Source organism: Mustela nigripes, chromosome 6 (assembly GCF_022355385.1).
Source record: "Mustela nigripes isolate SB6536 chromosome 6, MUSNIG.SB6536, whole genome shotgun sequence".
Lineage (NCBI taxonomy): Eukaryota > Metazoa > Chordata > Mammalia > Carnivora > Mustelidae > Mustela > Mustela nigripes.
In genome coordinates, this window is record NC_081562.1 from 90,497,403 (window position 1) to 90,512,456 (window position 15,054).

General features: G+C 35.5%; 1 pseudogene; it reads right to left on the reverse strand.

Moving 5' to 3' along the window:
* Positions 1-9,917: 9,917 nt before the first annotated feature.
* On the reverse strand, positions 9,918-10,873 carry LOC132020763 (olfactory receptor 6C1-like; annotated as a pseudogene).
* Positions 10,874-15,054: the final 4,181 nt, after the last annotated feature.

A 15,054-nucleotide genomic window follows, 5' to 3' on the forward strand; every position in this document is an offset into this window, starting at 1 on the left:
CTTGCAGGACTGTGATCTCTGCAAGTTAACTATTTATCATTTTATGGCAGTCAGGGGTGCCTGAGGAATGTTACACATATGGAGGGGAGCGGGTGAAGGGGGGGTGCAAGGTGCCAACTTTTGCTTTGTCCTCAGCCAGCCTCCTGCTCCTTCATCTCCAGAGGCAAAGGAAATTCGTTCTGCAATACTAGTTATCACATCTGTAATTTAGCTATTGAAGCATTGTTTTCCAGTTTCCAAGATTGTGTGTTCTTAGGACCGAAATACCTAATTCTGAGTTTTAACTTTGATGCCACTTACAAGCTTCATCTTCTGATTTTGGTGGAAGCTGATGTCTCTGTTATAATTCCTGAGCTTAAAAAGAACACGATTATTGTTATTCTTAACATATATACTTTTTAAATGTGACCAGAAGAAATAAATATATTTCCTGTCTTAGAAATATGAGACTAGAATTGTCTTGGTTGTAAATGAGAGTAAAATTCTTTATTTGTGTGAAAGAAAACAGAAGCCAAAAATGTCATTTAATACATAGAAGAAGCCATATAAATAACATAGTTTTCACAACATAGTCATCCATTCATATCATCTTCATGTTCTTTATTTAAATTAACAATTGACATCCTTCTTTTTTTTTTTTTTTCATTTTAAACTATGTTCAGTTTGTTTTGTTACTCTCCATATTTAAGGACAAGAGGAGTTCATAAGGGAATTTTTTGATCACAAAATATCTCCTTGTCTTCTTTCCAGAACAGTAAATAAGTAGAATTAATAACATTCTCTGTAAAATTTACTTTATAGAAATTATAGATTATTAAAATGTAATCAATATATGGCACATGGATGGCTCAGTCAGTTATACATCTGCCTTCGGCTCAGGCCATACTCTCAGGGTCCTAAATTCTAGTCTGGCATCAGGCTCCCTGCTCATTTAGGAACCTACTTCTCTCTCTGCCTCCAGCTCCCTCTGCTGTGCTCTCTCTGTCAAATAAATAAATAAAATCCTTTAAAAAATGTAACCTATATGTTGGTTAACTGAACATACTAAGAAAAATTTTAAAAATTATTAAAAAAATGAAGCTCATTTTGTCTCAATAAAAAAAAACAAAACAAAACAAACAAACAAAAAAAAACAGTTAACCAAAATAAATAAGTTTCTTTTTTAGTAAATTCAATGAATTTGGCTTTGGAGAAATGTTCAATGCAGAAAACTGTAAAGTCTTTTTATTATTAAAACATGTAATCTTATATGACTTTCATCCATCATGTTCTATCTTTATTCTTAGATACCAGCATTTTATCTATGCTATAAGTTCTCAATAATATTTGCTGTATTATATTCTTTCTGTAGGGGATAAGTGTCAAGCTTATATTGTGTGTCTTTTTTTCTTTTAATATTTCCTGATAATCAACATTCTCTTTATTTAGGAATAATCACATTTTTGTTCTAAGACACCAGGAAAACTGTCAAATCAAAAGACGGAGATTGCTACCATATTTTGAAAAATGACTGAAATATTAAATCATAAAATTCATAATTATAAATATAGTAATGTGATAACTTGGGGATCCCTGCAATTTATTTCAACATATAACCTCTGGAATGTCAATGGGAGATAAGCACGTTCACTGACAAGTATGGAACATACTTACTTTTTGTTATGTCTAATGATTCAAGTCATAAATATAACCCCAGATTTTCTTAATTTACTTAAAATGTGAGAGGCAGTGCATTCATAATCTACTTCAGGAGGTTTTTGTCATGAGTTTACCCTTGCCTCTGTCATGCAAAAGCCTCTCACACTGAGAAAATGCAGGCTTGATTGCATACAAGCTTTCTATAGTCTCTGCTCTAGGCAAAGGAATTTCTTTTTATCATTTTTATCTTTCCATTTTACCATAAACATTGTTCTGACCTGAACTCCAAGAAGTACAATTGTAAGCCTGTGAGTTCTTTAAGAGATTTCCAGGGGGTAAAACCCTATGACTGGAAGGTAAAATATTTCACTGCTCCCTGGATAAGATAAAGATTGACTGAATACTATCCAAATACTAAACAATCTTACCTTATCTGGTCATGGTATAAATCCCTGAAAGACCAGAGTGAAGAAAGGAAAAGTTGCAAAAAGAGATAAACTCAAGAAGTAAAGAAAGCTAGCAATGTAGTGACATAAAAGCAAAAGTGTACTTACGAGGAGCACAATTAGGCTAGTTTCCTTTGGCTGTACTTAATTTTCCTTATATGCCCATGGAACTCAGTCTACACTCAGGAGATAGTTTATTCTCAGTTCCTTTGGAACTGGTTAAATACAGGCTGAGCTACACAGTAGTGGATCCTTCACAAAAAGTAGCAGCCAGACTTTATTAATTGATACACCTCCACCTGTAAAAAGTAGAATGAATAAGCAAATTATTATTATTATTATTATTTTAAGATTTTATTTATTTGACAGAAAGAGATCACAAGTAGGCAGAGAGGCAGGCAGGGAGAGAGAGAGAGGAGGAAGCAGGCTCCCTGCTGAGCAGAGAGCCCGATGCGGGACTCAATCTCAGGACCCTGAGATCATGACCTGAGCCGAAGGCAGCGGCTTAACCCACTGAGCCACCCAGGCGCCCATAAGCAAATTATTTTATTTATTTATTATTTGTTGTGTATTTTTGTTACTAACTTTAAAGTGAAAATAGACACTTATAATATAATTAAAGAAGATGCTGCTGGAGAGAAAGGTTATAAACAGTGGAGTTTCGATGGCTAAAGCACAGCAAAATCCCCATATGCTTCTATACTTAAATTTATAATCACACTTTTTTAAACTTTTTATTCAAATTCCAGTTAGTTAACATACAGTGTAGTTTTAGTTTCAGGTGTACACTATAGTAACTCAAAACTTCCCTACAACACCTGGTGCTCCAAGGAGTGTTCCTCTTAATCTGCATTAGCTATTTAATAGTTAATCTATTAAATAGTTAATCTGCATTAACTATTTCACCCTTCCCCTACCCACCTCTCCTTTAGTAAAATCAGTTTGTTCTTTAAAGTTTAAGAGTATCTTTCTTGGTTTGTCTCTCTCTATTTTGTTTACTTTTGCACATTTATTTTCTTTCTTAAATTCCTCTTAGGAGTTGAAATCATAGGTATTTGTCTTTCTCTGACATACTTATTTCAGTTTGTATACTTAAGAGAAACTGAACATTTTTAAAAATTCTATTTCTCATCCATGAATTGTCTATTCCTATCTCATGTTCACTTTTTGGGGACTATTTGTTATTTAATAGTAGGAGATATTTATGTACTTGGATATAAATCCATGGTGAAATTTTGTTGAATCAAGTTTTCAGAACCTCTCCTTAACTTATTTATGAGTTGCTTCTACTAAAAAAAAAAAAAAAAAAAAAAAAAGAATCAGAATCATGAATTCTTGGTGACCTATTCTTCTTAGAGCACCTTTTCACACATTCATGTGCTCACTGTTTCTATGGTTCGGCTGTTCCCATTTGCTTCCTAATCCATCCAGAATTTATTCATATGTAAGATATGAATCTGTCTTTTTTTTTTTCTTTTTAAAATAAATGGTCAACTTCTCTAATATTATTAGGCTAGGGACAACATAGGAAGTTGGATAGTGAGTCACTTAAAGCACCAAAGCCATGGTATCCCCTGCAAATAATGTTTCTAGCTCAGAGAACGTGGGTCTGAAAAATTCATACTTCTCATTTTTCAGGAAAAGAAGAAAGGCTTCTTAGTATCCTTAATATAAGTGTCTAATTTTAGCAAGGCCAAAGCACAGTAGTAGTTGACCTTTTTCTGCAATTTCACTTCACCCCATCCACCCTCACCTTTTCCATTCCAGAATACCTGTGGTTTTATTTCCTTAATAGTTTTAATAATCTTACTTTCTCTTCTCCTTTAGAATGTTCACAGTCACATAAGGTCTTTCCCCTTTGGCACCTCATTTCACTTCTACTTGTTCATCAATGATGCTTTATTGTTTGTTTGTTTTTACTGAGTGTTGCTGACACACAATGTTACATTAGCTTCAGGTGTACAACATTGCAATTCAGCAAGTCTATACATTGTGCTATGCTCACCATAAGAGTAGTTATCACCTGTTACCATACAACAGGATTACAATAGCATTGATTATAATCCCTCCGCTGTACATTTTATTCCTGTGACTTATTTATTCCATAACTAGAAACCTGTACCTCCCACTCTTCTTCCCCCATTGTGCCCATAGCTCCAACATCTTTCATCTGGCATTTGTGATTTTGTCATCATATGTGTTCTCTCTATTGTTCTCTGTATTGATGGGTCTGTTTCTGCTTTGTTTTCTGGTTTACTTGTTTGTTTTGCTTTTTGGATTCTACATATAAGTGAAAGCATATGGTGTTTGTCTTTCTCTACCTGGCATATTTCACTTGGCATAATATACTCTGTGTTGCTTGATGCTGTAAATGGCAAGATCTCATTCTTTTTTTTAATAGCTGAGTAATATCTCATTGTGTGTATATGTATATATATATGCATATATATATATGTATATATTTTTTTCTTTCTCTATTCATCTATAAACATACACTTAGGCTGCTTGCATATTTTGAGCATTTTGAATACTGTAAAAATGTGGGGGTGCATATATCTTTTGGAATTAGCATTTTGATATAATATTTTTATTATTTATAATAGCAAGCAAAATGATGTTTCATAACCATTGAATTTAGATTCATAATTATAAATCACTTACATGGAACCTACAGATACTTTAAAGTAAGACACAACTCAGCCATGATGTAAAGAATGTTTAACAAATAATCTCAGCATTTCCTGTATCTTTGACATTGATATAAAAAGATAGCAGATTAGAAATTTTAAATTTCATTTTTCTCTTGTTAAATCTTCATAATAACATTAGTTCATATTAATCAGAACTTTGATTATTTCTTTGTATGAGACAGTACTATAAGGGTGAAATCTTTGAAGGTTTGTATCTTTCCAGCTCCTTAGGGAGTAAATGAAGGAGGTCAGCATGGGGTCAACAGAGTTATTGAGAATAGCTACTTCTTTGGTCAATGAAGCCCCTTTTCTCCCTGCTGAGTAATTAGCATATATGGAAATGGCAATGACAATCAGGTGAGAAATATAAGTGGAATAAAACTTTTTTCTCTCACTGGCATGTATGATGTATATTAGGACAAAATCACAATGCTAAAGTAAATAGCAAGGTAACCAAAACAAGGGAAAAACAGATTACTTCTAGGAATCATGTATCTGACAAGATAGTTACACAAGCAAAAGATAAGCACAGGCAGTTATCCATGATTTTGGGTGCATACTTCTCCAGCTGGAGCAGAAAAATTACACCTGGAGAAATGGTCAGGAGCCTGCCCAACCATGCATAGAGCACAAACAGGATGTATAGTTTCCTGCTAATGATGGTGGTGTAATGAAGGGGTTTACAAATAGCAACAGAGGAATCAAGGGACATGGCAATTAGAATGGGAAATTCATTCACCTCCATGAAGATAAAGAAAAATTATTGGATAGTACAACTCTTATGAGAAAGTATTTTATGCTTGGTGATGATTGTCCCCAGAAATTTACAGATGCATATAGTGGTAAATGAGATTTCTAAGATAGAGTAGTTTCAGCTACTCTAGGGGGCTGTAGATGGAAGTCTACCAAGTAATGATAGCCAGGTTGCCAGTGACACATAATATGTATGTGATAAATAAGAAAGGTAAAACCTCAACCAGAAGATCAGGATCATCAAAAAGGCTTAGCAGGACAATTGTTCATTATCCTCTTTCTCTTTTGTTCATTATCCTCTTTCTCTTTTTTCTTTTGTAAGGATATGTGACAACATTGATGAGTATAAGCATATTGATAATATACAACAATCATAGGGAACTTTAAAACCCCACTGATTGCAATGGATAGATCATCTAGTAGATAGCAAAGGTTTTGAATGACATATGGGGCCAGATGGACTTCACAAATATATTCAGAGCATTCCATCCTAAAACATCAGAATACACACTCTTCTTGAGTGCACATGGAACATTCTCTAGAACAGATCATATACTGATTCACAAATCAGGGCTCAGCTGGTGGGATTTATTCTTGGGCTGCAAGGGTGGTTCAACATCCACCTATCAATCAACGTGATACACTACATTAATAAAAGAAAAGACAAGAGCCATATGATCTTCTCAATAGATGCAGAAAAAGCAGTTGACAAAGTACAGTGTTCTTTCTTGATTAAAACTCTTCACAGTGTAGGGATAGAGGGAATATACCTCAATATCATAAAAGCCATATACGAAAAGCCCAGGCAAAAATCAATGGGGAAAAATTAAGAGATTTTCCCCTAGGGTCCGGAACATGGCAGGGATGTCCACTCTTACCACTGTTGTAAAACGTACTCCTAGAAGTACTAGCCTCAGCAATCAGGCAATAAAATGAAATAAAAGACATTTATATTGAAAAGGAGTAAGTCAAACTTTCTCTCTTCACAGATGACATATACTTTACATGGAAAACCCAAAACTCTACCCTCGAATTACTAGAACTTAAATAGGAATTCAGCAAAGTGGCAGGATAGAAAATTAATGCACATAAATCAGTTGTCTTCCTATATACTAACAATGAGATAAGAAAGAGAAATTAAGGAGTTGGTCCTATTTACAATTACACCAAAAATAGTAAGATATCTAGGAATAAACCAAACCAAAGAGGCAAAGTGTCAATACTCACAGAATTATAGAACACTCATGAAAGAAATTGAGGAAGACACAAAGAAATGGAAAACCGCTCTGTTAATGGAATGAAAGAGTAACTACTGTTAAAATGTCTATGCTACCTAGAGCAATCTATATGTTCAATACAATACATGTCAGAATGATGAAGTTCTAGAACCTAGGTGAGGTTCGGTGGGCTGAGGTCTGGAGCTGATGACCAAGAAAGAATTCTTGAGACATCTTTGGTGCAAAATAGTGGTTTATTAAAGCACAGGGACAGGACCCGTGGGCAGGAAGAGCTGCTACCCCGGGTTGTGAGGGTAGGCATGTTATATACCTTGCAGTTGGGGGAAGGTGAGGGGAAGGGATGGGAGGTTTCAACAGAGTTTTCACATGTTAAGGAGGGCCTACAAGGTGCCAGGGGGGAGGCCTTGCCCTTATGGCTTGATCAATGTCGTCTTTAGGTCAGGCATTAACATCAAGATAGTTGGGAGATTCTTGGTGGGGTATTATGATCCTGCTATCATTTACATTCCCTTCTACCTCAGCCTCCTCCAGTTTATGGTGGGGAGGGAGACATTAGGGCTTCAGGAACTGAGAGTTATTTGCCTCTGGAAATTTGTGCTATTGATAAGGTAACCTCCCTGTTTAGGTCTCTAGGACATCTGTAGAGCAAGGGAGATTCCTGCTCTGCAGGATTGTGATCTCTGCAAGTTAACTATTTATCTTTTTATGGCAGTCAGGGGTGCCTGAGGAATGCTACACATATTACGGAGGGGAGCAGGTGAAGAGGGGGTGCAAGGTTCCAGCTTTTGCTTTGTCCTCAGCCAGCCTCCTGCTCCCTCATCAACAATACCATCAACTTTTTTTCACAGAGCTGGAACAAATAATCCTAAAATTTGTATGGCACCAGAAACGTTCTTGACTAACCAAAGGAATGTTGAAAAAGAGAACCAAAGCTGGTGATATCACAATTCCAGACTTCAAGTTTTATTACAATTCTGTACTCATCAACATGGTATGGTACTGCCACAAAAACAGACACATAGATCAAGGAACAGAATAAAGAACCCAGAACCCAGAATAGAGACTCTCAACTCTATGGTCAACTAATCTTTGACAAAGCAGGAAAAAATATGCAGTGGCAAAAACAATCTTTTCAACAAATGATGTTGAGGAAATTGGACAGACATATGCAGAAGAATGAAACTCGACCATTTCCTTACATCACACATGAAAATAGACTGAAAATGGAGAAAGACCTCAATGTGAGTCAGGAATCCATCAAAATCCCAGGGGAGAACACAGGCAGCAACCTCTGTGACCTTGGCCACAGCAATTTCCTGTCTTCAAAGGCAAGGGAAACAAAGGCAAAAATGAACTATTGGGGCTTCATCAAGATAAAAAGCTTTTGCACAACAAAGGAAATATTCAACAAAACCAAAAGACAAGCAACATAATTGAAGAAGATATTTATATATGACATATCAGATAAAGGGCTAGTATTCAAAATCTATAAAGAACTTATCAAACTCAACACCCAAAGAACAAATAATCCAATTAAGAAATGGGCAGAAAATATGAACAGACACTTCTCCAAAGAAGACATACAAATGTACAAAAGGCTCATGAAAAAATGCTCATCATCCCTTGGCATCAGGGAAATACAAATGAAAACCATAATGTGATACCACTTACCCTGGTCAGAATGGCTATAATTAACCACTCATGAAATAACAGTTGTTGGAGAGGTGGCAGAGAAAGGGGAACACTCTTACCCTCTTAGTGGGAATGCAAGGTGGTGTGGTCATTCTGGAAAGCAGTATGGAGGTTCCTCAAAAAGTTAAAAATTGCACTACTGATGACCCAGCAATTGCACTATTAGGCACTTAGCCAAAGAGACAAAGGTAGTGATCTGAAGGGACACTTAGAACCCAATGTCCACAATAGTGAAACTATGGAAAGAGCCTGGCTCAATAAGTCCTGTGCTGTATTTCTTAGTTGAATATATTGCATAATGATCATTAGGAATGGTGCAGCACTAATTAGGATTATAGTATATTTTATATTACTAAATAATAGTTTATTTAGAATAGTTCATTCTATCCATAATCTTCTTTTACTTTCTCACACACACACACCCACACACACACACATACGTACACACACATCATCCAAAATACCTTAGGCACCTAATACTTTAAGCTGAATGAGTGGATGAGTATTTTCACTGCTGAAATTCTAAGTTTTGCTCTGTTATGAAGTTTTTATTTTCTACAAAACTTAAATGATTTTACTGTTTAAGCATTAAAAATTTAGATACATGCCCAGTTTCAAACTAGTCCAAAACTAAGAAAAAAGCTATACATATATATTCCGTTGTAGTCAGAAAGTAGAGCTGACATTCCATGGAAATAGAGAAAGTGTACTTATCCTAAACATCTAAAACAGCTATTTCTTCACTAATCTCTACAGTATTTGTATATCTGTGGATGTATACATGCATGTATCTACCCTGTATATCTGTATATATCTACTGAGTCATTATGGGATTTGGAAATATAGAGGTCTATTTATGTTCTTAAAGATCTATGCTTTTTTAAATTTTAGCAATAGGTGGATTATATGGACATACTCTATTAGGTAAGCAATATTTTTTGGTTTTTAAATGAAAACATTCACAGTTTTCAAAAAATCATGTGGCATTTGAAAAATTTTTCCTAGAGGAACTGCAAGATGGTGAAGGGATTTCTGACAAAGATCAATGAAAATGAAAGATTTTATTGTCTGTATAGAATAAGGAATATCATATCAATAATTATACAACATCCCTTCCATTCTGGGTGATAGTTGTTTTCCCAAATAAATCTCAAAGTACACCTTTCTGAATTAAAATAATTAGTGTTCAAGAAGTTTCAACGAACAATGGTTTCAGAAGGACGAAAACCAGACCGGCATATAAAGTTATACCAATTGAATGGGAAATATATTAAATGTACTTGTAAACTGTTAGAAAGAAGTAATGAATAGGATGACAGGAAGGTTATTGTAAACTGAAGAAGTTGCTCAGACTTCATTTTTTGCATATTTTAGTATATGTGCTGCCACAACGAGTACATCATTTTTGTATATTTTAAAGTGCCTGCAATGGGTGTGTCTAATTCATGTACCATAGTATTTCATTTGCTTGAGAAAAATACAATCTTCCTTGCCCTGTCCATGAAGGCTCGCTTGACTTGCTCATTCCTTAGACTGTAGATAAAAGGGTTTAACATGGGGGCTACTGAGGTGTTTAGCAGAGCAACTCCCTTGCTCAGAGACACTCTGTCTTTTGCTGAGGGTTTAATATACATAAAAATGCAGCTGCCATAGGAGATGGAGATAACAATCATGTGGGATGAGCAGGTGGAAAAGGCCTTTGTCCTCTGACTATTAGAAGGAATTCTTAAAATTGTTCTGATGATATATATGCAGGATAGAAATATTAATACCAGAGTGAACATTAAAGTAAACACAGCACAGGTAAACCCCATTATCTCTAGGAATTTTGTGACTGAACATGAAAGTTGCAGCAGGGGAAAATAATCACAGGTAAATTGATCAATAATATTAGATGTACAGTAATTAAGGTTTAAGAGTAACATGAATGCAGGGAATACAATTAAGAATGAAATCAGCCATGAAGAGAAGACAAGGAGTATGCAGATTCTGGGATTCATGATGGTCATGTAATGCAGAGGTTTGCAGATGGCAATATGACAGTCATAGGACATGGCAGCCAGGAGGTAAAATTCAGTGACTCCCAAAAGAATGAAAAAAGAAAAAAAAAAAAAAAAAAAAAGAACTGAGCAATGCAATCATTAAAGGAAATGGTTTTATCACCTATAATCAGGGTGCCCAGGAACTTGGGTATGCTGATGGTGAATGAAACCTCTAACAAGGAGAAATTTCTGAGGAAGAAATACATGGGAATCTGGAGGTGGAAATCCAGCAGGGTAAGGGTGTTAATGGTCAGGTTCCCAGTGATGCTGAGCATGTAGGTGATGAACAGAAAGATGAAGATCACTCCCTGAAGCTGTGGATCATCTGACAATCCCAGGAGGATGAACTCTGTTAGTTCTGTGTGGTTTCTCATTCTCCAGTTGCTTATTTCTTCTTCTCCTGCCAGACCTCTAGAAAACACACACACACACACACACACACACACACACACACACACACAAGGAACAAATTTTTATTAACATATAATGTATTATTTTCTGCAGGGGTACAGGTCTGTAAGTCATCAGGTTTACAGGATTAGCAAAGGTCTAAGTGTGGAGCCAGAATTTGGCTGAAATACTACATGTTTCCATCAACAGATGAGAATTTATTAGAACTGATAATAACAAGGATCCATTAATTTCCTCTCTTTTACCAGTGAAATCTCCAGTTAAGGCAAGTTTGAAAATATTCAATATCACAGAGCTAAAAGAGCTAGAGCAAGGAGTTTTCTCAGGCTTTTCTGACTCCAAATAACACGTGGTAGCTTTCAAAGATGTGCCCATGAGGTTTATTTCTCAGCAAAGACCACCTTTGTGCTCTTGCTCTGATTGTTTACTAGTTTCCCACTCTCTGTAAGTTAAAGCTTAATTACAGTGAGAATCCTCAGAAATGGGAAAGAGCCTGTATTTTTTAATAACTTGTGAGTGTTTTGTCCTTAGACATTGTTCAACTTTTGCTAACACTCAGTTTTTCCAACTTCTCCTATTTCACCTGTCAGATATACATGTCATTGCCACCAGCAACCTTAGAAGTTAGAGATAGAGGGGAAAAAGAGGCAGGAAATAATTTAAGCTGGAGAGTTTAGAACTGAGTTTAATCCCATCTGAATCCCTTGCCATAGTTTTTGATGTTTCAGCCCATATTTAATTATTATGACCTGTATTCGTATACAAATGACTTCTTTTTCTATTGAAAATAATTATTACTATTATTATTGAAGTATGTCCCCCAGCTAAAGAGTTAGCTAAACTTTCCCCAATAAAACTCAGGTAAATAGTTTAATTTCTTTACTTGTATGTGGTTTTAAGATAATACATTTTAATTTCTTTTTTTTTATATTAAATGATATTACCATAGTTTTTTCCATAAGGAAGAGTGAGGATATCTAATCATGAGTCCAAGCTAATTACTAGGCCTGAAACCATGTCTGCATTTCTTCTATAAATATAATTTATTCTTCTGTATGCAGGCCTTTCTTTCTTTCTTCTTCTTCTTCTTCTTTTTTTTTAAATTAACATATAATGTATTATTTTCTGCAGGGGTACAGGTCTGTAAATCATCAGGTTTACAAACTTCTCATCTGGTTTCATTTTTTCCTTCCCTGTCCCCCACAATCTCCCTCCCTGCCTCTTAAATTCCTCATATCAAAGAGATCAAATGATAATTGTCTTTCTCTGATTGACTTATTTCGCTCTCATAATACCCTTTAGTTCCATCCATGTCTTTGCAAATGGCAAGATTACATTTCTTTTGATGGCTCCATAGTATTCCATTGTATATATACACCATTTCTTTATCCATTCATCTGTTGATGGACATCTAGCCTCTTCCCATAGTTTGGCTATTGTGGACATTGCTGCTATAAACATTTGGGTTGCATGTGCCCCTTCAGATCACTACCTTTGTATCTTTAGGGTAAATACCCAGTAGTGCAATTGCTGGGTCATAGGGTAGCTCTATTTTTCAACTTTTTGAGGAACCTTCATACTGTTTTCTAGAGTGACTGCACTTGCATTCCCACCAACAGTGTAGGGTTCCCCTTTCTCTGCATCCTCGCCAATATATATCATTTCCTGACTTGTTAATTTTAGCCATTCTGACTGGTGTGAGATGGTATCTCATTGTGGTTTTGATTTGTATTTCCCTGATGCCAAAGTGATGCTGAGCACTTTTTCATGTGTCTGTTGGCCATCTGAATGTCTTTGCAGTAATGTCCGTTCATGTCTTCTATGTAGGCCTTTCTTATAAAGTTATTGAGAGTATTAAATGAATTAATATGTGAAGCATTTGGAAAAATGCTTTACATGGAAAAAAAAAAAAAAGCTACGTAAGGATTAGGGCACCTGGGTGGCTCAGTCAGCTAAGCATCTGCCTTCAGCTCAGACCATGACCCAGAGTCCTGGCATCGAGCCCCACATCAGGCTCCTTGCTCAATGGGAATCCTGCCTTTCTCTCCCCCTTTGCCTCTCCCCCTGCTGTGCTCTCTCTCTCTCTCTCTCTCTCTGTGTTAGATATATAAAGAAAGAAATATTTTTTTAAAAAGCTATTTAAGAATTGCTCAATGGAGAAATCCCTTGGTGAAAAGCTTCAGGATTAAGATGGTGTCCTGGATTAACAGCTTTGTTTTAAAGTAAGTGTAATGAATAAAGTAACAACAAGAAAATCACATAGTAGCAATGACAACAACAAAAATGTGAGGTGGAACCATCTGATTGTACAGTATCTGGAAGGCTCTAGGCAAGTGAATTTTAGCTTTGCTTTTCTACTTTGTGAACATGATGACCTCTCCTCAGCATGGTTTATCTGTCTCCTGCACTCCATCACACCCTCAGCAATTCACTGCTTTCATTCAGCTAAGATATAGTCACCACATTTGAGGCACGTTAGATATCTGTAACACTTCATCATTGCTACTAAAGGCTACTGATATCCACTTTGATTCTCTGCTGTTCCTCATTAAGAGTAACCTTTCTGACAATGACTGGGAAACTTGCGTTAAATAGAATATGTGTATGTAGGAAGCCTTGTTGGTAGCAGATTCCAGTGACACTCCAAATCATCTTCTTCCTTATTCCCACAACAACAGGTTAATTATTCTTTGTGTGAGTCTCATAAAAGTCTTTCAGTGATTCTTCCTATTCCATGACACATCTGTGCTGAAATATCCTGTGGAATACCTCCACTATGTTGTACATGTCTGAAAGTTAGGACAGAGTCTGACCTTTAAAGCCTTTGTAACACAGTCCAGTGTCTAGAAGAGTCATATCATAGGAGGCTTAAAATAAACTTTTGTCTTCATTCATTCATTCATTCATTTTGGTTTGTTCTTGCATCATAGACACCCATCAGGTGAAGTTCTCTATTGTATGCCCAACTCTTGGCTGTGTAGTGTGTAGGTTGAATATTTGTTTTACAATATGTGTTCATATACGCAATGAAATATTAGTCATCAGAAAGGATGAACACCCAATTTTTACATCACCATGGATGAGACTGGAGGAGATTATGGCTAAGTGAAATAAGTCGTCAGAGAAATTAAATTAAATCATCATATGGTTTCACTTACTTGTGGATCATAAAGAATAGCATGGAGGACATTAAGAGGAGGAAGGGAAAAATGAAGGGGGAGAAAATGGAATGGGGAATGAACCATGAAAGACTACGGACTCCAGGAAACAAACTAAGGTTTTAGAAGGGACAGGGGTAGGAGGATGGATGGTCCTGGTGATGGGTATTAAGGAGGGCACAGATTGCAAGGAGCACTGGGTGTTATATGAAAGTAATGAATCATGGAACACAACATCAAAACCTAATGATGTACTGTATGGTGACTAACAAAACACAATAATTTAAAAAAAAAAAAAAAAGATGTGTTTTCTTAGTTTACCTAGAAGATGTATATATTCACTGGGCCTAAAATCCCCATATCAAGTAAATTATGACAAAGGACATATAGAAGAAGCCATTTTTTTGATATATAATTTTAAAAAAATTATAAGACATTATTTTACAATTACTTTCATTAAGTTTCTTTAGCATTCATTCCTTTAATTAACTGTATTTTGCTTACCAGCATCTCTCTTCCTTCATCAGGGTTTTTCATTGATAGCACTAGCTTTTCATAACACCTGGAAGTCTTAAAATGTATTTTCAATAAATAAGCAGTATTTGCTTTAAATCTCAAGATTGAAATTTCTGCACTATTTTATTGAAATCGGAGATCCAAGGTAAAAATATATATATATAAATTAATCTTCCATAGGTAATAATATAAATCTGCACTGTATTTTACCCTTATTTAATATTTTTGCATATTCATTTTTCCTTTTAGATTTCCTATCAATTTTAAGACTGTTCTGAAAAATAATACCATGACTGACTTACATATTTTGGTTACTGATTAAACCTTTGAGGGAATATATGAAAAGCTAAGAAAGAAGGTATTAATAGATAAGGAAAGGTTCATGTGAACAACACTGAAAATCAGTATTAATAGGTCAATTTTGTAGGAGCACAAAACATACTTAAACTGTCAGAGAAAATGGTCCAATA